Below are 24856 nucleotides of genomic sequence, written 5' to 3' on the forward strand. Positions count from 1 at the left end.
CAACCACTGCAGACCATAATTTGAAAGTATACAAACAACAAATTATTAACACTACTGACCTACTCGCACTGCCAACTCTTATAACTACCTCTAAATAACTTTCTTCATTTCTATGCATATTAGGATAAAAACAGCAAGACTGAAAAAAGACACTGCTGAACTGACTTTACTCAGCAGCTGTTTTTATATTATACTTGGAACATAGCATTTAGCTAAGTTTGCAAAGAACGTAATCAGATGTTTGTATACTGGCAGAATACACGCATGTTTAATGTAAACATTAAAGTCATGTGACATTTATTTTCCTGAGTCCAAATCATTTGATAAATTTTAGGAGTGGGGATTTACAATTTCCTGCCTGATGTCTGCTGGTAACCTATTAAAGACTATAGCAACAAAATATAAAATTCCTTTCTAACCCTACACAGTAAAGTGTGGTCTACATGGAAGTTCTTTTTTTTTCCGTCTAGCATTTTGGTTTTCAATTACACAGTTCATAATTTATTCACTCTTATCATTAACTACAAATCTAATCCATAGTGGTTGCAAAGTGTAGACATAGATACCATTACAGAGTATTGTCAGAGTAACTGTAAGAACCCTAGAGTGCTGAAGATCTTATTGTAAGATGTGTTGTGGGGTTAATAAATTCACTTTATTGCAACAATTGAAACCATCCCATAGCTCATTTGATGTTTTTTTTTTAGATGGACCCTCAAACAACAGAATGATTATAAGATGAGAACAAGCATAAATCAAAGAGAGATTGTGTCGAAGATAATCACTGAAAAGGTAATCACTTGCGTGTGTAACATTACACTTCACTTAACATTGCACTTCACCTCTGACCCTTTAATATCGACAATATTTCCTTTTGAATCAGACATTTCATCTGGATCAGTTCACAACATGTCTTGTGCAGGCTGTTGCTGAGTCATCAAAGGTAGCCTCCAACATCCACTGCAGCTTATCCATGGTGAGCGGCAGAGCAGCTGGTGTGTTTGTAGAGTCCATGGTGGGTGTGACTGTGGATGACTCTCTACCAGTGTAGGGAGTGCTGAAAGCTGGGTTGAGCCTGTTGATGGTGATCGTGGTTGGTGTACCCATCATGTTGACCTCGAAAACATTTTTCTCCCTACTGATAACACACCCATCAAAAAAAGTTTTGCATTACCCAGGTTCCCAGAACTCTTGAAGATAGATGTTGACTGTGGATATTGTATCACAGACACAGTCCCTTTGACTGTTCAGAGATGTCACTAAGCCCGCCGAAAGATTCAATCAACCATGCAGGAGCAGCACCTATTAGACAGAGGGGGTCCAGCAGCCGATCAGTTTCCAGTCATTCCACCAGGAAAGAGGTACACGGCTCATATTGTCTGTAGCTCAACCATGCTTAGACTTTCAATACCACGGTTCAATTGTGTCTGCATTGATACTTTGTCCCAGGAAAGCCTCTCAACAAAGGAAGTGTCCAGGTGCCTTAGAGTGAATCCAAGTGATGTTGTTCAGACATGGAGGAGATACAGAGAGACAGGAACTGTCAACAACATGCCTCGCTCAGGCTGCCCAAGGGCTACTACTGCAGGAGATGACCGCTACCTATGGATTATGGCTCGGGGAAATCCTGACAGCAATGCTACCATGATGAATAATGCTTTTCGTGCAGCCACAGGGCAGCGAGTTACGACTCAAACTGTGTGCAATAGGCTGCATAATGCACAACTTCACTCCCGACATACATGGCAAGGTCCATCTTTGCAACCACGACACCATGCAGCATGGTACTGATGGGCCCAACAACATGCTGAATGGACTGCTCAGCATTGTGATCAGATTCTCTTCACCAATGAGTGTCGCATATGCCTTCAACCAGACAACTGTCGGAGACGTGTTTGGAGACAACCCAGTCAGGCTGAACGCCTTAGGCACACTGTTCAGTGAGTGCAGCAAGGTGGAGGTTCCGTACTGTTTTGGGATGGCATTATGTGGGGCTGAAATATGCCACTAGTGGTCATGGAAGGCACAATAACAGCTGCACGATACATGAAAGCCATCCTCTGACTGATAATGAAACTATATCGGCAGCATATTGGCGAGGCATTTGTCTTCATCGATGGCAATTCACACCCCCATCACGCACATCTCGTAAATGACTTCCTTCAGGATAACGTTATCGCTCGACTAGAGTGGCCATCATGTTCTCCAGACATGAACCCTATCAAACATGCATGGGATTGATTGAAAAGGGCTGTTTATGGATGATGTGACCCACCAACCACTCTGAGGGATCTATGCCGAATCATCGTTGAGGAGTGTGACAATCTGGACCAACAGTGCCTTGATGAACTTGTGGACAGTATGCCACAATGAATACAGGCATGCATCAATGCAAGAGGATGTGCTACTGGGTATTAGAGGTACCCGTGTGTACAGCAATCTGTACCACCACCTCTGAAGGTCTTGCTGTATGGTGGTACAACATGCAATGTGTGGTTTTCATGGGCAATAAAAAGGGCAGAAATGATGTTTATGTTGATCTCTATTCCAATTTTCTGTACAGGTTCCAGAACTCTCAGAACCGAGGTGATGCAAAACTTTTTTTGATGTGTATATGATACGGTCCATTGTAAGATGGCCGCAGTGGCTTGTGCACTGCGTCATGCCATAAAAAAACTTAATCACATCTCAGCAGCTCATCAGAAACAAAGGGGTCATAGGACTGCTGTCTTCCAGAGCAATGGGACATATCTGCTGGATTTGTGCACATGGCATGTGTAAGAAGTCTGACAGTTCAGTGTGACCATTTGACATATTTTGAAGAACTCATTGGGCACTTCTATAGGGTGTCCATATACAAGTCCCTCACTCATGGCTTTCAGATCTTCTTTCAGTGACACACAGAGGTCCATGAGGACAATGGGCAATCTCTCTGTCAACCATTGCAATTCATGATACCAAAGAGACACTTTCAATTTCTGGTGCATTCACGCAGTTATGCCATTCAGTGCCAGGGGGTAAGCTGTGGTTCCAATACACTTCATATCCAGTAGAATGGTGAGTGCTTTGAACAGATATGATCTGAATTGTCTTCCTTGGTCTGCTGTAACTTTTAGTGGTATACCAAAATGGGCAGTCCATCACCAGAAGAATGTGATCATGATGGTTTTGTTGGTAATCTCAGCCATAGGCAACACCTCCACCCAGCATTTGAAATGATCAATGGCTGCAAGGCAGCAGGTATACCCTTCTGATGGTGGGAGCAGTCCAGCAATGTCCGGATGCACATGTTTAAATCTTTAGTTCAGTAGAATGAACATGCCAAGAGGTACCCTATCATGTCGCCTAACTTTTTCCACTTACAGGCCATACATTGGTGCACATATTCCTTATACTCTTTGTGCATGTTTGGCCAAACAGGAGCTCACTTCACCATGTTCATAGTGCCCCATACTCCAGGATGCTACAGGTCATGTAAGGAGGTGATTGCCTGCTGCCGAAAATCAACAGTCACAAATGGTCATGGTATGGTAATTGCAATGTCACAATACAGCAGCATGTTTGACAAAGTTACTGTAGAATGGTGGAACAGTAGGACTGATGGTTGTATCCAAAAGTCTTGCAGCTCACTGAGTGCTTGTTGCACTGCAGCAAGAGCTTCAAAATCAACTGCATCAGTGATCACTTTGATCTGACAGAGAGTGTCTTCTGGCACATTCAGGTCAGGTCTCCATCAACAGGGACTATGAGGTTGGCAAACTGCCTGATATTGTCTAGATGGTGCAGCTCATATTGTGATGCTTTCTCTGGATGCTGGCAGAAAGTGTATGTCAGAGGCTTGTGATCTGTGACAAGGATGAATAGCCATCCCTCTAACATAATGGCAAATATCCTTACCGGATGCACAAACTGTGTACAGTTCACAATGATATGTGGACCCAATTATGCTGTGATGGTGATAAATTTTGATTGAGAAAGGACAAGGACTGCCAGTGTCCCCCTACTTGCTGTTGCAGAGCACTGATAGCAGTGGCAGATATATCAACCATTAGGCTGAGAGATGCCTGTGGAACTGGGTGTGCTAATAGAGTAGCTTCTGTGATGGCAGTCTTCACATTATAAATGCCAGCTTGGCCTCATTATTCCATGGCAGTTTGCCCTTTGGCCTCTGTGCACCATGCAAGAATTCATTCAATGGTGCAGTGGGTAGGACATGGTTGTAAACCAACAACGACAGAAACTGGTGATGTAAAGAAATTGTCATAGTTCTCTAACTGTCTTAGGATGGGCAAAATTAACTATAGCTTTGCCTTTCTGCTGTGGCCTTGAGGATTGATAGTGTAGCCTAGGAATTGAACTTCTGCTGCTCCAAAAATGCACTTTGACGGGTTGATAAGCAGACTATGTGCATGAAGAGGAGTGAAAATTTGCCACAAGTGTGACAGGTGCTCTGCGTTAGAGCCTGAGATAGTGAAAACATAGTCGATATACACATAAAAAAAAAAATCTAGGTTATGTGTAATGTCAATCATGAATTGTTGAAACATCTGGGCAGCATTCCAAAGCTCAAAAGGCATTCAAGTGAATTCAAACAATCCAAATGGTGTGCAGACAGCACTCTTAGCAATGTTGTCTGTTTCCACAAGTACTTCGAAAAATCCACATAGCAAAACCAGGATAGTCAGAATGCACTTAGCATGGACGTTGAATGCAACATCTTACATCTGCAATATTGGATATGTAGTGTCCTGTGGTCAGCAGGAAAGAGCTGACGATCAAGTCTGAACACACCTTATTATAACTAAAATGCCTTCTTGGCATGCACTAATTTCCAAATGCAAGAACAACAAGAAGAACAACAATTCTTGTGGTGACAAAACCAGATAAGAGTACAAGACAATGAAAAGAAAATAATAACCAAAACACTACTCTACACAATTACAAAGATGCAGCTTTCTGCTGAAGGCTACAGAAAGTGTCTACTATGCTAGAGCCAGCGTAGGTACAGGGCTATTACAAATGATTGAAGCGATTTCATAAATTCACTGTAGCTCCATTCATTGACATATGGTCACGACACACTACAGATACGTAGAAAAACTCACAAAGTTTTGTTCGGGTGAAGCCGCACTTCAGGTTTCTGCCGCCAGAGCGCTCGAGAGCGCAGTGAGACAAAATGGCGACAGGAGCCGAGAAAGCGTATGTCGTGCTTGAAATGCACTCACATCAATCAGTCATAACAGTGCAACGACACTTCAGGACGAAGTTCAACAAAGATCCATCAACTGCTAACTCCATTTGGCGATGGTATGCGCAGTTTAAAGCTTCTGGATGCCTCTGTAAGGGGAAATCAATGGGTCGCCCTGCAGTGAGCGAAGAAACGGTTGAACGCATGCGGGCAAGTTTCACGTGTAGCCCACAGAAGTCGACGAATAAAGCAAGCAGGGAGCTAAACGTACCACAGCCGACGGTTTGGAAAATCTTACGGAAAAGGCTAAAGCAGACGCCTTACCGTTTACAATTGCTACAAGCCCTGACACCTGATGACAAAGTCAAACGCTTTGAATTTTCGGCGCGGTTGCAACAGCTCATGGAAGAGGATGCATTCAGTGCGAAACTTGTTTTCAGCGATGAAGCAACATTTTTTCTTAATGGTGAAATGAACAGACACAATGTGCGAATCTGGGCGGGAGAGAATCCTCATGCATTCGTGCAACAAATTCGCAATTCAACAAAAGTTAACATGTTTTGTGCAATTTCACGGTTTAAAGTTTACGGCCCCTTTTTCTTCTGCGAAAAAAACATTACAGGACACGTGTATCTGGACATGCTGGAAAATTGGCTCAAGCCACAACTGGAGACCAACAGCGCCGACTTCATCTTTCAACAGGATGGTGCTCCACCGCACTTCCGTCATGATGTTCGGCATTTCTTAAACAGGAGATTGGAAAACCGATGGATCGGTCGTGGTGGAGATCACAATCAGCAATTCATGTCATGGCCTCCACGCTCTCCCTACTTAACCCCATGCGATTTCTTTCTGTGGGGTTATGTGAAAGATTCAGTGTTTAAACCTCCTCTACCAAGAAATGTGCCAGAACTGTGAGCTCGCATCAACGATGCTTTCGAACTCATTGATGGGGAAATGCTGCACCGAGTGTGGGAGGAACTTGATTATCGGCTTGATGTCTGCCGAATCACTAAAGGGGCACATATCGAACATTTGTGAATGCCTAAAAAAACTTTTTGAGTTTTTGTATCTGTGTGCAAAGCATTGTGAAAATATCTCAAATAATAAAGTTATTGTAGAGCTGTGAAATCGCTTCAATCATTTGTAATAACCCTGTATTTGCCGGAACTGTCCTAGCTGCTGGTACACACTGCCATTCTGACTCTGCTGGCGTGTTTATAACACCAATTTGGCAGAGTGCTACACTAGTCACATTAGTTCCAATTGGTGGATCTCTGTCACATGGCTTTTCACCAAGTAGTTCCATGTTCATGCGGAAAGTCTGTTACTGTTTACATCCACTGGCGATGTTTCGATCTGAGCTCTTGAAGGGAGGTCAGCAGCCCCCCCCCCCCCCTTGTTTGTCTGCTGTGTGGGCCCAATAACTGATAAGGGGCCACTAAGACAGGATAACAGTCAGGGATGGTTCTGACTTTGAGCTGTCTGTAATCTCCACATGGGCAGCACCCATTATTCTTCTTGTTACCACATGCACTGGAGATGCCCAACTACTGCTCAAAGGGCACCCTATTCCCTGTGCGGGCACAAACGAGAATTCCTGCATTGCTACCTTCAGTTTCTCTAGTGTCAGGTGGAATGATCAAACATGAAATGGTGGTCTGGTGTGATTAATACATAGTGTACAGTTGAGTGCTACACAGGTGCTAACATGGGCGTCTGCTGTGTGATCTCCAGGATCTGCTTTAAGATCTCTATTAAGAGAGAGTCACTGATTATCATCCACACTGCAGTGTCATCCAAGTGACATACTCACCCTTGGCTTACCAGATTGGTAGTGGTATCAAGGAGGCATCAGTGAAAGAGGTAGGTAGGAGCCCATAGAACAATAGGAAGGTTGCTCTGAGTATGAGGTGCATTATGTCTGCTAAGAAGAATTGTCACTTGAATTTGCATCACAGGTCTATGTTAAAAATTAACTTGACTCAACATATGTTGAGATTGTGGAACCAATGGCAGCAAAAAAGTGGCAGTCATCACAGTTGCAGCTTTGCAAATGGATAAACTGACATGTCAGCACCCAAGTCTACCAGAAAGTGTACCTTTGTATTATGCTCAGTTACAAAGAGTTGATGGTTACCATCTGGAGAGAGAGTGGCCACCATCACTAACTTCTTGTTAAGTACTTGCACAGTGGATTGCACTTCCACACCCTGGAACCAAAACGTAAGTGGTACCAGCAGGCTCTTGCTGACAAGGGTGCCTGGCTGCACTTTTCTGGAGTGTGTTGTTGATGGGACTGGTGATTGGTACTCTAATTCCTAAGGCAGAAACTTGTGCATGAAGCTTAACAATCTGTGCTTGTATTGCGGTGAGGGTGTTATTTGCGTAAGGCTATAGGAAAACTATGGCAACACACAAGGATGGATAGCTGTCTGCTGCGCAATCCACATATTGTGTAAGCACACCAAGATAGCCAGTGCCACCTGACATCTTCCACATGTCAGGTGGTAGCCTCAATAAACAGATCTTCTGCAGGATGTCTTTGTTAATAGCATTTCCCACTAATGTATGCAGGTGTGCAGGTGGCACAGTAGCTGTGATGAGTGCAATCCTGTGGCTCTTCAGTGCAGAGTAGCTTCTCCAATCCCTTCATCTCAGATTGTGAGAGTGTGGCAATCTGGTTGTTGTTGATAGTTGTGTAGCAATGAGTGCTTGGTGGTTAGTCAGAATGTTTTCCAGCTCCACAGCCCTACCTTTTTGAGTGCTGCAACTTTGTGTCATCCGTGGTTATGTGCGCTAACACAAATTGGCTTTCTAGCTGCACAAGCCAAAACACAGGATTCTATTGCCAATAAGATGGCAGTTTTACTGTCACCTGTTTGATTACTGCACCTGTAGGCATGTCTGCAGTTGGTAGGGGATCTGACATCATGTAGTGATGTTGACAAGAATGTGAAAGATTCACAATAAGGCTGATGTGGATGTTCCTTACTTAGCTTGACACAGCATGCTGTGAGGTGTCAGTGACAGTCAAATATCACGTTGGGTCACCAACTGTTGCAGGCTTATTAAGTCATTCACAGTTTTTTTAGACACAGAATCAAACAACAGAACGATTGCAAAATAGAGAGCAAACATAAATCAATGAGAGACTATGTCAAAGGTAATTACTGCATGGAGTGATCACTTGCATGCATAGCACTACTCTTCACTTCACACTGCACTTCGGGTGTTTGTTTGCCTTCTTCACAAAATATACTTACTGCACATCCCCTCCAGTAAATATTTATTGACCTAAGTTGCACTGCCCCTAAAGGTTATAGCATAGGATAAAGTTGAATTTACAAAATTCTAACAATATTGTTTGCTGATTAACAAAATCAGAGATGTTTTTAAGTGCAAAGCTAGCAGAATTTTGTTACATTAGTGATGCGCTGGTGCCACTTCAGTTTATTATCCACTTGAATGCCCAGGAATTTCATACATGGTGTTTTACCTTGTATGTGCCCATTGATCTCTACTTCTGGTGTTTGTAATTAGTCTTTGGTTGCATGAAACTGTGTAATATGAGTATCGATAAGATTAAGTGTTAATCTGAGTTTGCAGTGAACCAGCTGTACACCTTCTCTATTATTCTCCTGGCTGTGTATGATATGGATGTGTTTGGGCCATTTATTAGGAGACTTACACATGTCTATCATCAAACATCATACATTCTGAAGTGCTTCCCATTGTCCTGGATAAGTAATTTATGTAATTCTAAAGCAGCACTTGGCTTCTATTGTAATTGTCTCAAATATGTTGCAAGGAAAAACTGGGTCCATAAGGTTGCAAGCATATTTTTGGAAATAAATTTCTGCTCTATTGTTGTGTTCTGGTAAATCTTCTCATTGTTCATACTGTAAATTCACTCTGGATAGAGTAAAAGATCCAGCATTTTTTATTCTATCTAATTAAATTGTTCCCTTCCCAGTTAAAGCTGTTTGACATGCATATTTTATTGCTACTGCTTGACTACTGTGGTCAAAAGAACTATTTATTATGGGGATCACATCTACTTCATTAAATTTGGATTAAGAACTAAATTATCAACTCCTGCTGCACTATGACCTTCTCTTCCAGGCGCTAAGATTACTGTGAGGATTAAAAAAAAAAATAAACTTGAACATCAAACAACAGAAAGTCCTGAACGAAATGACAACATTATGTAAAGGGTAGATCGCTTCTCAACACATGGCAGAAGTGTTGAATTGCAGACAGATACAAAGGAAAAGACTGCAAAAATATAAAGCTTACACACAAAGTCCTTCTTCCAAAATAGAAAACACACACACATTCACACAAGCAGAACTCATACACACATGATGACACTCTCCAAGCATTGGAATCCTCGTACAAACAAGTCTGATGTGAAAAGCTATCTGCTAGGGAGGGCAGTAGGAGTAAGGAGGAGGCATGGGGTAAGGAGGTGAAGGGATAGCAGGGTAGAGGTGGGGGAAGATGCTCTGGTGCCTGTGTGGGAATGCAGGGCTGCTAGATACATTGACATTGACAGAAGGCTGTGATGACTGTTGGGGGGGGGGGGGGGAGAGGAGAGAAGCAGGAGACAAAGAAAAGACTGACTAGAGCATTGGTGGTGTGGAAGGTGTGTGTGATGCTGGGTGGGAGCAGGGAAGGAGGGCAGGGACTAGTGAAGGTTGAGGCCAGGAGTGCTATGAGAAAAAAAGATATGATGTAGGGGGAGTTCCCACTTCCGCAGTTAAAAACCAGGTGTTGGTAGGAAGAATCCATGTGGCATAGGCTGTGAAACAGTCATTAAAGTGAAGCACACCATATTGGGCATAGTGTTCAGCAACTGGGTGGTCCAGCTGTTTCTTGACCAGAGTTTGGTGGGGGCTATTCAAGTGGGCAGACAGCTTGTTAGTAATCATGCCCACATAGAAAGGGCAAGTGGTTGCAGCTTAGTCTGCAGATCAAATAGCTGCTTACACAGATAGCCCTGCCACTGCTGGGTAAGAGATGTCTGTGATGGGACTGGAGTAGGTGGTAGTGTGAGGGTGTAGGGCCAGATTTTTCATCTAGGTCTCTTGCAGGAATAAGAGCCATGAGGCAAGGGAGTGGGAGAAAGGGTGGAGTAGGAATGAACAAGGATATTGCATTGGGTTAGGCAGGCATACTACTGTGGGAGGGTGGGGAGGATAGTGGGAAGGCTATTCTGCATTGCAGGGAATGCCAAGTGGTAGCTGAAAACCCTGGTGGACAATGTGATTCCATTGTTGCAGTCCTGGTGGTACTTTATCAAGAAAGGAGTGCTCTTTTGTGTCTGGACAACGGGTATTTGGAGGCGGTAGGTGACTGGAGAGACAAGGTGTGGGTTAACTGTTTCCAAACAAAGTTGAGAGCATAATTTCAGTCTGTGGAGGCTGAGTGAGACTCTTGGCATATTTGAAGAGAGACTGCTCATCACTACAAATGCCATGACCATAGGTGGCTAGGCTGTATGGAAGGGACTTCTTGCTATAGAATGGGTGGCAGCAATTGAAGTGGGGGCAATATTGGTGATGGGTAGATTTGTTGTGAAGAAAGGAAATGATGTACCCAACCTTGAGGTAACTGGACACAATTCATGCTCATCATGACCAACTAAGTCCACATCCACATACTAAGTCCCCTTGCATGCATCACCTTCAAACAAACCTGTGTTATTTATAAACTGCTGTGCTACAGCAATGGGCACCAACATGGCACCATTCTAGGCCAATTGATTCACATGCCCTCTAGGGGAACCCTTACTAACAACCCAGACTCCCAAAATCCTCATGTGTTTCAGGTTCACTGATGAAATCTACATGATCTGGAATGAGAGTGAGAAGACACTATCCACATTCCTTCAGAACCTCGACAACTTCTTCCCTATTTGCCAAGCCGGGTCCTCCTCAACCCAACAAGCGACCTTCCCCAATGTTGACCTCTACCTCAAGGAGAGCTACATCAGTATCTCCACCCATTTCAAACCTACCAACCACCAAAAAACCTCCATTTCAACAGCTGCCATCCATTCCACACCAAGGAGTGCCTTCCATATAATCTCATCACCTGTGGTCATCACATCTATAATGATGAGTAGTCCCTCTCCAAATATCCCAAGGGTCTCATCCAGGCCTTCACAGACCAAAATACCTTCTCAACCTTGTCAAAAACATATCTCCTGTGCCTTGCCTCTCCAGTCACACACCACCTCCAAAACACCCACTGTCTGTCCAAGGAGAACTTCACCAATGCAGTATCCTCATCAACCCCCATTCCAACACTGCTCCCAACCCCCTTGCCTCGTGGTTCATATCCTACAACAGACCTAGAGGCAAAACCTGTCCCATACATTCTCCAACTACCACCTATCCATTCCTGCCACAAGCATGTCCTATCCCTGTGTGATATACAAACTAAGCTGCAACTACTGCACTCTCTCAGCTTGGGTATGACAGATAGTACGCTGTCTGTCTGCATAAATGGCCACTGCCAAATTGTAATCAAGAGGCAGCTGGACCATCCAGTTACTGAAAATGCTGCCCAAAACAAGGTGCTTCACTTTAAAGACTGCTTCATGGCCTGCACCAACTGGATTCTTCCTACCAACACCTGATTTTCTGAACTGTACAGCAGGAACCCTCTCTACAACATATCCTTCATTCCCTTAACCCCTGGTCTCACCCTTCACTAATCCCCTTCCCTGCTTCCACTTCAGCACTACACATGTCTTCTGTTCCACCAATACTCCTTCTGCTCTTTTCTCTACTTCTCTCCTCTCCCCCTCCCTCTTCTCTACCTCCCCCTCCCTCCCTCCCCAAGAACAGCCTCCTGTCACTTCACTTAGCAGCCCCTATCCTGTCCTCACCATGTTGCTGCAGGCTCGCACAGGTATTGCAGCATCTTCCCCAATCCCTACCCTGCTCTACCCCCCCCCCCCTCCCCTCCTCCCCCAATGACTCCTCCTTACCCACCACCACTGACCACAGTAGATTGCTGCTCATATCACATGCAGTCATAATTGGACTGTAGTGCTGGAAGACACTGGCCATGTGTATGTGAGGTGTGTGTGTGTGTGTGTGTGTGTGCGTGTGTGTGTGTAAAAGACTTTGTCCAAAAGGTTAATATTTTATAAACCTCAGCAGCTGGGTGTTTAATTAGATAGTTATGGTAAAGTAGAGACTCATCACAATGGCTTGCTGAAATTCAAGCGCAAGAAGAACTTAGGTGAGGGAGTGCTTCATGCATCTGGGTCCAATGATCTGACCACAATCAACACTGCTGATCATTTATTTATTTGTCCATTAATTTATTGTGTTCTGTAGATCCTATTATGAAGAAAACATTCACAAATTATATATATTTTCCACTTCTGTTTGTGTATGGAGCACAGGAAGAATGATTGTTTAAATTCTTCTGTACACACGGTAATCGGTCTGACATTTCCTTTGTAGTCTCCACAGTGGCAATATACACAAAAGGCTGCAGTACATTCCTACATTCTTCACTTAATACTAGTATTTGAAACTTTGTAAGTAGGTCTTCATGAGATAGTTGTCAACTGCCTTCAAGCATATGTTAGTTCCAGTTTTACAGAATTTCTGGATTGCTCTTCCATGATACAAACAAACCTGTGGTATTCTTGTTGTCCTTCACTGTGTACAATCAGTATTATCTGTCAGTGTTATCTGGTATGAACCTGACATGCCGGAGCAATATTCTAGGATGAAACGCGTAAGTGTTTTGTGTACAACATCAGTGTGTAGACTGACTGCATTTTGCTGGTATCCTGCAGTGAATGAAAGTCTGCCATCTACTTAACTTGCTATTGAGGCCATACAATAATGTCATTTCATATCCCCACAAATGATTACACTCGGGTATTTGTATGAGCTGTAGAAGCCAATTTTGATATATCAGTCTTATATTTCTGAATACTTAACAGAAGCTGCCAATCTTTGCACCACTTTAAAATCTTATCAAGATCTTTTCATTATAGGTGACAATCATGTGCAACCCCTTCTCTGTTCACATTCCAGCATTACGCAGCCCTCGTTCCTCCATCGCTCATGTATTCTACGGTTAGTACAAACAGCTTCAATCTATGAGTAGGAAGCATGAAATTCCCACTGCTCCTAGTACTGTATTCATGTATAAAAATTATTGTCTATGAATAACTTGGAGTTACTGTATACAAAAATAATCAGTTTATAAATGTACAAACATGGAGCACTTAATATTTTTAAATTTCTTAATGGTGGGAGAAAGGATAATTATGGTTTTGTATTAGGCATATTTCTAACGGTTGATTTTTGTAATTTTAAGATTCTATTCATTTTGCTTGTGCCTCCCTAAAAAATAATGCCATACTTTATAACTGATTCAGAGTAGCTGTGGTAAACTATTTTTCTTATCTCCCTGCCAGTTGAATATGACAGAATCTTCATTTCAAATGTCAGACTGTTAAATTTGCTTGCTAAATACTTTATGTGTGAAGAGCAGGATAGATTTTGGTCCAAATGCGGGGCTAAAAATTTAACACAGTCTGCTTCTTTCAGTTCTTGGTTTCTACGACTAATGTGGGATTCTTTTACCTTAGAGTTTTTAGTTTTAAACTGTAGCAAATGTGTTTTCCCAATATACAGTTTTAGCTCATTTAGTTGGACCCAGTTTTCCAAACAGTCTAATAGTTTTGTGACAGCTGAAGGAATTTGTTCGGATTCATTGCTTTCAACAAGGGCAGAAGTATCATCAGCAAATGAAACTGAGTGTGAATTTATGTTCAGGGATACATCATTTACACAAATTAAAATCAAAATTGGCCCCAGTATTGAGCCTTGTGGAATGTCTTGTGAAATAATAATCAACTCAGGTAAGGAATTTCCCTTACTTGACAATATAACTAACCTTTGTTTTCTGTTCGTGGGGTATGACCTAAACCACTTTAAAACACAACCCCCATTTCTGTGTCTTTCCATTTTATACAGGAGCAAGTGATGGTTTACACAATCAAAAGTGTTTGTGAGGTCACAGAATAATCCTGCAACTTTTCTCAACTTGTTTAAGGCGGAACTGATTTTTTTCATCAACTCATTAATGGCCTCTATTGTACTCTTGTCTTTTGGAAGCCATATTGATTATCTGAAATTCTGTTTGATTTCTCAATAAATTTTTTAATTTGTGTTACCACCACTTTTTCAAACATTTTTGAAAAAAATCGGGAGAACAAAGATTGGGCAGTAGTTCCCCATACCTTCTCTTGAGCATTTTTGAAACAAAGGTTTTGCCTCCACATACTTTAGGACATCCAGAAAGTGGCATTCTTCAAGTGATTTATTACTTATTGAACAAAGAGGGTGAGCTATTGTCCTGGTAGCTGCTTTAATTACTTTGGTAGGTATGCCATCCCACCCATCAGAATTTTTGCTCTTTAGCTGTAATATAGATTTCTCTACATCTTTAACTGAAGTTTTCTCAAATTTGTTAAAGTATTCTTCTGCCTTGTGTCTTAAATTTACTTTTTCTGCATAAGCTTGTACATTTACATCTGATTTAGATGCATTTATAAAAAAATTTTGAATGACTCTGACATCTAACTCAGGTTTGTTACAATTTTACTCCCCACTTTAATTCTGGAAATATCTCTGCTGTCAGTTCTAATGCCCATATCTTATTTTATGATGGACCATGCTGCCTTTCATTTGTTTCCATGAGCAGAGACGTTAACAATTTATTTTGCTGCTTTCACTACCCTTTTAAATATATTTTTATACTGTTTAACATAGTTAATGAAAACAGAGTCTTTGTTATATTTTAGTTTCTTGTGCAGTTGTCTTATTTTCACTGGATATTTTTATTCCAGCAGTGAATCAATTTAGCTTATTAGACACTTTTGTCTGGAACACTCTAAGTGGAAATATTTCATTAAATAAAAGTAAAAAATTTTTCAAAAAATATGTTGAAATGTACAGAGATTGGAATCTCATCCTCGACTTGCCACTCCATCTCTTCTAATTTAGAGAAGAACAATTTTACATTTTTAACAGTAAAATGTCTTTTGTTGCAAATTTTTCTAGTACTTTGTTCATTTGTATTAGTCATTTCAGTAAACAAAGCACAATGGTCTGAAAATCCTAAATCTACATATAGCTTCCTTGCATCATCAAATTTATAATTTGTTAGAATATTATCAATACAGGTTTCTGTATTGTCATTTTTTCTTGTGAATTCCATGAAGTTTGCCTTGAACCCAAATTTTTGGATTAGGTCCATGAACTGTATTGAGTCACTTGTTTCATTTGATAAATTTATATTGAAATCAGCGGCTATTAAAACCCTTTTCTTTTTGTCACTACTGACTTTCTGTAAAAGACCCATTAACTTTGGTAAAAATAAATTTGTTACTGCTACACCTGGAATTCTGTACATTGATATAATGACAATATTTTGTTCTCTTAATTCGACTGAGGAGCTTTCAAATGCACATATGTTTTTGCCAGTTAATAGAATCTATCTGCAGAACCATGGTTTATGGAGAGGTATTAATTCAAAAAGCTTCACCTTTCTAAGATTGTCACATAGTTCAACCTTGTGAATCTGAAGCAAATCAGTCACCTCCCCTAGCACTTTACCATGGGAGGTGGCCTGTCATCAGAATGGTTAGGAGCACCATCAATAATCATTGACAGTGCTCATATATTTGGTATTAATGTGTATAAGAACCTCATAATAATCATATCGTGATTGTTCATGATAATCTCCTGTCTTTTCTTATTTAAAAAGCAGGAACAGCAGCATCTTTCCAAGAGCCAACAAGATGGGCCTCCAGCAAGAATGCAGGCACAGAGAGTGGTGAAAAACTGATTGTAAAAACAAACAAGAAAGATGATTTAAGAATTAACCAGGAGAGGTACATAGTTTCACCTACCCCTCTTTCTCCTGTCTTCAACCCGTGACCAACCATCATAAATGAACATATGCTTATTGTTAACATGGTTTACACGGCAACAGTGGGTTCAGTTCATTCAGCTGCCACCTACACAGCTCGCTCATGTTCTTCACCTCTGTATGACTCTTGTGTGTGACACTTTTAGAGAAAACTTGTGAGGTCTCTGACTGCAAAAGATAAGTCTGCTTGCCTTGACAGAAAATACTGTCATGTTCCTCTAGTTGCGCCATCTGTCCATTTCGTCTTTAGAATATGGCTAGAACTGTCCCACGTTTCATAGTCACACTCCTTCATAAACATTCACATCTGCTTCACAAATTGGCATACCCATTCAGCTACAGTTTCTCTTTCCAACAACAGCTTACAACCACCGAAACGTAGTGAAAATCCAGGTTATGCACAGCTGTAAATATCAATGTGCAACTACCTAGAAACAAATCTGCTTCCTATTCTACCTAGTTAGCCTATTTGCTAAATATTGGATGGTCCTTTTTGCAATAGTAGTCATAAACATGATGATGTACCGGAAACTCAGCAATTGAATCTATCATGATGATCCCCTTACCCATACATTGTTTTCCCTTACTTTCCAGCTTCCTCTTCTTTCACACACACCTTCTTGTGAATTTTCAATCAGAATTTTCATTTACATCAGAAAAGGCTGAAAATTTTGCTAAAACCATAAAAATGGGATGACACTTGTATAGAGGACATTGTAAAAAAGAGCTGGGAAACTTTCTGTGACATATTAAGATGCCTCATAAATGTAACTTGTCCGGAAGTACACAGAACTACTGGTGATAAACCAAACAAGAAATTTATGACTATCAAAATGAAAAGCAAGAGACGAACTGATTGTGCTTTACGACATTTACCAGATAGGTAACGAACACGCAAATCATGAGGTGTACAGGTGCTAGAAGAAAGCATGAACTAGGATTATAAGAGAAGCAAAGACTAGCCACCAAAAACTAAAAATACTAACTCCTTCTAACTTATCTAAAACAGTCTGGAATTATGTAAATCGAGAACAGAAAAGAGCCATATGTTTTAAAAGATACAAATATGATGTTAACAAGCAATGGACAAGAAGTGACAGCTCCATAACAGGTGTGTGATACGCTCTATGACAAAAAAAATCATACATACACACTACAAAGAAATTATCCAAATGGGGTGAAAATTGGTAGATGAGATATACACTTACAAATAATAATAATAATAATAATAATAATAATTTACAAGTTCAGAAAAAGTGGAAAATTTATTCAAGAGAAGGGGCTCCACAAACTGAGCAAATAAATAATGTGTTTCTGCACTTCTGGCCCTTACGCAAGCAGTTATTCAGTTTTACATTGATTAACAGAGTTGGTGGATGTCATCCTGAGGGACAGTGTGCCAAATTCCATCCAACTGGCATCTTAGATCATCAAAATCCTGAGCTGCTTGGAGATCTCCCCATAATGCTCCAAACATTCTCGATTGGTGACAGATCTAGGGACCTTGTTGGCCAAGGTAGGGTTTGGCAAACATGAAGCCAAGCAATAGGAACTATCGCTTTCTACAGGTGGGCATTATCTTGCTGAAATGTGAGCTCAGGATGTCTCAGACTGCCATCAATGTGCCACTGTGCTGCAAGGGTGCCGTAGATGACAACCAAAGAGGTTCTGCACGCCAGACCATTACTCCTGGTTGTTGGACGGTATGGTGTCCCACTGCTGTTCGCCTCACATGCCTTTCCTGTCATCGGAGCTTGTTGTTTGCCATATGGCCCAACAACCAGAAGCGATGATCTGGGGTGCCATTTTTTTTTTTCATACCACGCCCCCTTTAGTCATCATCTGCAGCACCCTTACATCACAGTGGTATGTTGACAATATTCTATGCCCCTTTTTGTTGCCCATCATGGCAAGCCGTCCTGGACTTACACTTCAGCAAGATAATGCCCACCCGCACACAGCGAGTGTTTCTATTACTTGGCTAGAATGTTTGGAGCACTGTGGGCAGGGCTCTCCAACCAGCTCAGAATTTTAATTATCTAACACATCAATTGGACAGACTTTGGCACAATATCCCTCATGAGGACATTCAACAACTCTGTCAATCAGTGCTTGCACATGGGCCAGAGACTGAATAACTGCCTGCATCAGGGTCAGAGGTGCACCAACACATTAGTGATTTGCTCAGTTTGTGAAGCTCCTTCTCTTGAATAAATCGTCTAATTTTTCTGAAACTAGAATCATTTGACTGTCTGTACATGTAAATCACATCTATCAATGTCTGTCCCATTTGGATAATTTCTCTGTGATGCATCATCTTTTTTCTCTTAGAGTGTAGCTCAGTCAGCATCATAAAGTTACAATTGAGCCACTTCCAAAACAAAACATAGCAGTACCAATGAGCACAGAAAACCCCAAGTGGGTGGCATGTAATATATACCTATCCCTTACAGATGAACTGGATGTATCAAAATAATTGAATAACTAAAAATAAAAATAGAGAGGATTTGGATGACATATCAATAGCAACAGTAAAACAATGTGATATATATCCTGCACAGCTTCTAACATTCTAGATAAATTTGGCAAATGAAAGAAGAAGTGTTCCTAAAATATTTGGAAAGGATCAAAGTAGTGCCAATATTTAAAGGAGAGGACAGATGAGATCCAGGAAACAATAGGCCCTTAACTATCACAACTGTTCTGTATAATATGGAGTAGAAACCGTGATTAATGAGAGAAACAGGACTGCTATGGCATAAGAGAATAAACTAAGGATATTATGTAAAAATCTTTGTTGAAAACAGAGAGCTGTATGTTGAAATAAAACATTAATCTGGAAACACTGAGAAAAAATGTCTGCTCTGATTTTCTGTAGGACAAATATACAGTAGCTCAGGTTTAAGCACTAGGACTTCTGCTCTATATCTTCTATATAACTGGCTTGCCAACAGCGGTAAATGAATTTGGAAAGGAGAGCTAGTGAGAATATGCAGATAATACAAAAATTGCTTAGAGAAAATAATCTGTTCATCAACAGGAAGAAAACAAAATGTACAAAATTTGTAACGTATGGAACTGTCAGCTCACAGGATTTTTTTATTCTGGACATTTGGTATGCACATCTAGAAGTTAACTGTAACAAGTTTCTGGGAGTAGAGGTGGGCAAGTCTCTGGCAGTGGAAACCACACTGATAAAATCTGTTCATAGATAAGTATAAATATATTATTAATGAAGCAAATATTGTATATAGTGGATAGACAAATCTCAGTTAAAATGTCCTATGGTCTTATTTCCACACACATTGCGCTGTGGGGAGGAGCAGCAGAAGTACATATACAGAGAATTTCAAAAATTCAAAAGAATGTCATCAATTGCACAATGAAACTACCACAATAGGAATCCTGCAGTTTTCATAACCACGACACAAGAACTAGACAAAATTCCATATGTGCAGCAAAAGGTTGAAAATGACAAGATAGTGACCCCAGAAATACAAGAAGCGTATTTTATGACAGACTGTCACATAGCATAAAAGAAATGAGTACTTTGAAGGCGCGTCTTATCTCTAGGGGTTGCTATAAGGTGAAGTAATACTTGCAAGTGAATTCACAGAATAAAGATAAATTTAAAATTGGAAATGGTGTAAAACATTTCTTCTTGATGTGGAAACCAACTTACTGAGGAGAGAAAAATGAAAGACCAAGTGCATGCTGAAAATACAAAAGATAACGTAAAGACCAAGTGGGAAACTATGTTTCTGATGCTGTGTATTAGTGCAAATATTATAAAAAAATAGTTTTTCCAATTGAATATAAATGTCCTAGTAGTTTTCAGCAGAATTTTATACATGCATAACTTCATCTATTTTTCATTAAGCCTGCAATCTCATGGGTAAATTAACGTAGACTATTAGTGTCTGTTATTACTATGTGTTAGTAAGAAAATTTGTTTCAACAGTGTTTTTGCTACATCTACAATATCTAGTAACTGCTGATTATCCACTATCACTATTAGTACTTTAAAAAAATCGTTGTTCCTTATAAAAGGTAAATTTGTAAGCAATTTTGTTTATCCTGTATAAAATTTGCAGTTGAGCATGTCTAATATTAAAGTAAAACATGATCTACCTGCAAACAAAAATAAACCAAACTAAGCATGCAATAATTCTTTATATAACTTTGTTAACAGAGGAAATTCCCCAGCATTAACTTCCTTTTGTCAAGCTAGGGACAAACATTTCTCTGAATAGATCTCATACAACTTCCTGCAAACTGTGCATGTGTTAGGTGACAGTTTAGTTGCAGTGAAGGCTTGGCAGCTACAGTTGGAGGTCTCGTTGTTACAGTCAAATCTTGTAGGGAGGGGGGGGGGGGGGGGGGGGGGGGTTGAACTAAGAAATTTTGTATCATTGTGGTTTCTCCAAATTCTCTGGAGTAAGCAAAGACATTTGTAATTCTGGGGGGGGGGGGGGGGGGGGGGGGGGGGGGGGAAGGAGGATAGCTGCAGTCCCATAGCTGCTCCCCTTCCCCTCAACATTCCCCACTGTTTGTATGTAGTATTGGTTGAATGCGTGCAGCACCTTCCATGAGAACTGCATCCCGGTATTTACTGTCAAATCTAAGGTTATTTTGAACATAATATAGTGATAGGTAGTTATGAAGAATATCCCAGCAATAGAGACGATTTTTACTAAGAGGAGAATATTTAAAGAAGGAAGCCACCTAACAGTTCAGAAAATTTTAGATTGTTGCTGGTGGTGTACAAGATTTTCTTAGTGCACACGTACACTAATAATTTCAAAGGTGGTTGGAATTCGTAGTTCACTGCATGGAATAATGGATAACAGCCAAAATAGCTCTTTTCTTTTTATAGGAACTCAACGTTTCGTTGACGCTGTCGCTAACAGAAGCGTCAAGATTTCTGTAATTCCTCAAAGTGTGACGGCATAGTTTTTCGATCTTATTCCTTCCCCTATTACTCTCGCTGCGTGTCGATCTCGAAGGTATGAGAAAAATAACGAGTACATTACCGGCAACGCTTCTTAAGTAATGAATATGCCGCAGGTTCTCTGTGGTTTACCTCGCTCTAAATGCGAATGCCAGAATGGCTCTTTAAAAAGCAAGAGATCAATCTGTTAATGTAGCTTATTCTCTCTCTGACGGCTTTGTTGTTCAAAGGCGTGGAAAAGCAAACTGGCTTGGTCCTCCAGAAAAGTTCAGGGCTTTTTGTTATTGCGTAATTTTACTTATTACATGGAACTAATTCTGGAACTGTGAACACTTTGGCCTCTCGTTTATTTGTAATGCGTGGATTTTTTTTAAAAGAAAAGAACAGTTGTGTTCGTCACTGAAGACTACAGCGTATATTTTATGCTCTATGCTGAAGACCCAAGACCCATCATTCCCACAAATATAGATATTACATAGTACATATGAATTAATATACTGTAGTTTCATAACATTACGAAATTTTCAGGTTTGCCTTAAAACGAAAAACTTTCGTTCTGCTTTCGACAATTTTATACAGTACAACATGCTCCCAAGTTCGGCAGCTAGCAAAGTGAACTTCTGTCGGAGTGTCGGAGAACTAGTAACTAGTAATCATCGTAAACCTGCCACAGCACTCACCAGATGTCGTTGTCTGTCCTGTAGCGCCAGCGGTGTGCGAGGGAAATAGTAAACAGACCTTCACAACGTGAGAATCGTTTTTATGTAGGAGTTATTCCGTTACTTCACGTGTTGTAATTTGTGTTGCAAGCGTTGCTGTAATCCACGCGGTACGTCGATACAGACTTGTCTTATCTTCAGATACATCGCCGAAAGCACTGGATACGAATACCCGTTGATTGTGAAAACTCTATCACGTGCAACACTTCCGGAAATACTATGAAGCAGAAAGTTCTATTGTATAAAACTTAACGTAGTTGTCATAATTCCTGTGATTGTTGCGGGAATGGGAAGTAGCTGCTCAAGCATACTCTTTATTAGCATTAGAAGCGAATGAGAGATGGAACCAGATGTCGCAGTGTTGAAGCCATTGTTGAAGTAACAACCATCCCTCCATTCGTCTTACGCGATTTATCAAAAACTATATCACATTGTCCGGACGAGGAAATGAACCTCGCTACTCCCAAATGCAAGTCCACGGCATCCTCTCCCGACCACGTGGCTTCGAGCTGCAGCCGAAAAACTTTTTGCAACAGAAGAACGCGTTTCTTGAAGATACTGAAATCTGTTGGCTATTCGTTCTTGCTTCAGAAATTTGTGACAAATATTTGTTCTATACTTATGCTACGTTTCAGGGTTAATGAATGTAGTATAACAAAGAATATTTCGAAGTAAAAAGTATAATAATAGTGATATATATATATCTTTCTACTCTCTCTCTCTCTCTCTCTCTCTCTCTCACACACACACACACACACACACATACACAAACATACTCAGCCTTCTATATGTAGGAGCGGACTGCAAAAAGTAAGTTGCACATTATTATGGCAGTCCAAGTAACTTTTAACGAGTGCTGCCCTACAGGTCATAGTGACACAGATCCATGGCACAATTTTTCAACGTAGTCACTGAATATCTGTAAGCAACGCACGGAACGTTCTACCAATCGTTCAATAACTTAACGAAAGAAATCCGCTCCTTCGTCATGGAGCCATTCATTCGAGAACTGCTGTGTGAACATCCTCATCGTTAAAAAATGTCTTTCTCCACAGATTTCCTTGCAGCTTGCCGTAAAGATAGAAATTTCATAGTGCAAAATCTGGGCTTCCCTATCAGCATCACATCTTTGTGCGGCCTCAGTCAAATAGTTATCACAATTTCACTATGTATGGACGCGACATTGCATTTTGGTCCATATATCGCCAGATTTCACGCTGAATAGATGTTCAATTTAAATTTTTTGCCCACAAGACTCGTAGTTACCCGCATACTTCAGCTTTGTAGTACCTTTCCAGCTGTGGCGTAGCTAGTTGACACCGGGGGTGAAGTTTTGATTATAAACTTTCTAAGGCCCCAAACAAAGTCAAACATGATTAATTGTTGCACAGAATGAGAGAATGGTTTGGAGTGCATTACCATTAAGTTCAAATATTCGTGCTTGAGATCCAGTATACACATCAGCCAGAAAAAACCCGGACATCTGACCTCCTGGTCGAAATTGAGTTAGCAGTCGATTCCGATTGGAAATTTTCCGCTCTTTTCATTGGTGAAGTCCAATTGTTTCAAAAATGGACGTAAATGTGATAAATTACTCGTTGAAGTTCACTGTTCACTTCAAACGTGGACACCTACACAAGGCCTTGGTATCAAATACGGACATTTGATGAATAAGCCGATTTGAATCAGTGGTAATACTGTATATGACCATGTGACTGCCAAACTCAGACATGGCGACAGTCTGTGACAGACAGTAAGACGTGCTAACCTGTACTTCATGTTTTGAAGCATTTTTTACAGTTTTACTGCCAATATTTAACTTTTAAGTGAGTGAAATGGAACAAAGTGTTTCACCAGCCACAGGAGGGAAAACCAGGAAGAGAATTCGGCAACCTGAGAAGTGGAAAAGAAGCATTGAAAAGAGACAACAGTTAGGATAGCTTGTAATCTACACTATTCCAGTTTTGTGCGTGTTGCTTGTAATTACCAATTGTTGGAGTGTATTTTGATGTCATAAATAATGTGAGGATATAAAGGAAAAATCTGATGAGGGTTTTAACTGGCCTTATGCTACAAATTTCCGAGAATCTGGGCCATAAAAAGTAGAAATAGATCACTTTATTGACTGAGAGAAGGGAAAATCCGTAATCGTTATTCTGATGATAAAATCTGTGTGCGTTCGGTAAAGCGGGCTAGGGGAGAGGAGAAAGATTACATGTTAAAAATACGCACTAAAATACAATAAAAACAAATAGTTAAGTGCAATACATGAAGCAACAAAGTAAATGTGTTTTCAAATGCAGTAGCATTAATATAACCTTATAATCAGTTTATTAATGGAGTAGCGTAGATATTTACTGATATTTTGTATATGGTCCTGTCTCTCTTTTTGTATAATTTATTGAGCTGTTAAAAGTGTCTATTATTCTTATATGACAATATACAATTGTTATAATGTTCTCATTGTTTTGTGTACCCAGGTATTCCGCTAAAGGCCTCCCTGAGTTTCCTTCATGTAACCACAGAATTGGTTATCAGTGTGCATTACTAACGATGTCTCACATCAAGGAAATCCACGACACATTGTACTCCATCCCTGAAAAGAGTAAGCAAGATGCATTCACTCTCAAATATCGTCATGCTGAAATACCCAACCCTAAGAGGAAGAAGAAGAAAGATGTGGTTAAAGGAAAATCCACTACATTCAAATACAGTATTGTAAGTCAATGCAGTAACAAATGGCTCTGAGCACTATGGGACTTATCATCTTAGGTCATCAGTCCCCTAGAACTTAGAACTACTTAAACCTAACTAACCTAAGGACATCACACACATCCATGCCCGAGGCAGGATTCGAACCTGCGACCATAGCGGTCGCGCGGTTCCAGACTGAAGTGCCTAGAACCGCTCGGCCACTTCGGCCAGCAATGCAGTAACAATCAGCAAGTCTGTTGTGAAACATTCCTCAAGGTGTTGACACCAATAACGAAGCACAGGATCATAGGGGTCTCCAAAAACTTC

The 24856-nt window shown here is 40.7% G+C and overlaps 1 protein-coding gene across 1 annotated transcript in view; it reads right to left on the reverse strand.

The window, feature by feature from the left end:
• Positions 1–21909, reverse strand: part of LOC124777829 (serine/threonine-protein phosphatase 6 regulatory ankyrin repeat subunit C-like) — a 384246-nt gene extending 362337 nt beyond the window's left edge. Inside the window, exon 1 of the mRNA XM_047253358.1 lies at positions 21797–21909. The gene's annotated coding sequence lies outside the window, so the exon portion shown is untranslated. The remainder of the gene's footprint in view (positions 1–21796) is intronic.
• Positions 21910–24856: the final 2947 nt, after the last annotated feature.

This window comes from Schistocerca piceifrons, chromosome 1 (assembly GCF_021461385.2).
Source record: "Schistocerca piceifrons isolate TAMUIC-IGC-003096 chromosome 1, iqSchPice1.1, whole genome shotgun sequence".
Classification (NCBI taxonomy): Eukaryota; Metazoa; Arthropoda; class Insecta; order Orthoptera; family Acrididae; genus Schistocerca; species Schistocerca piceifrons.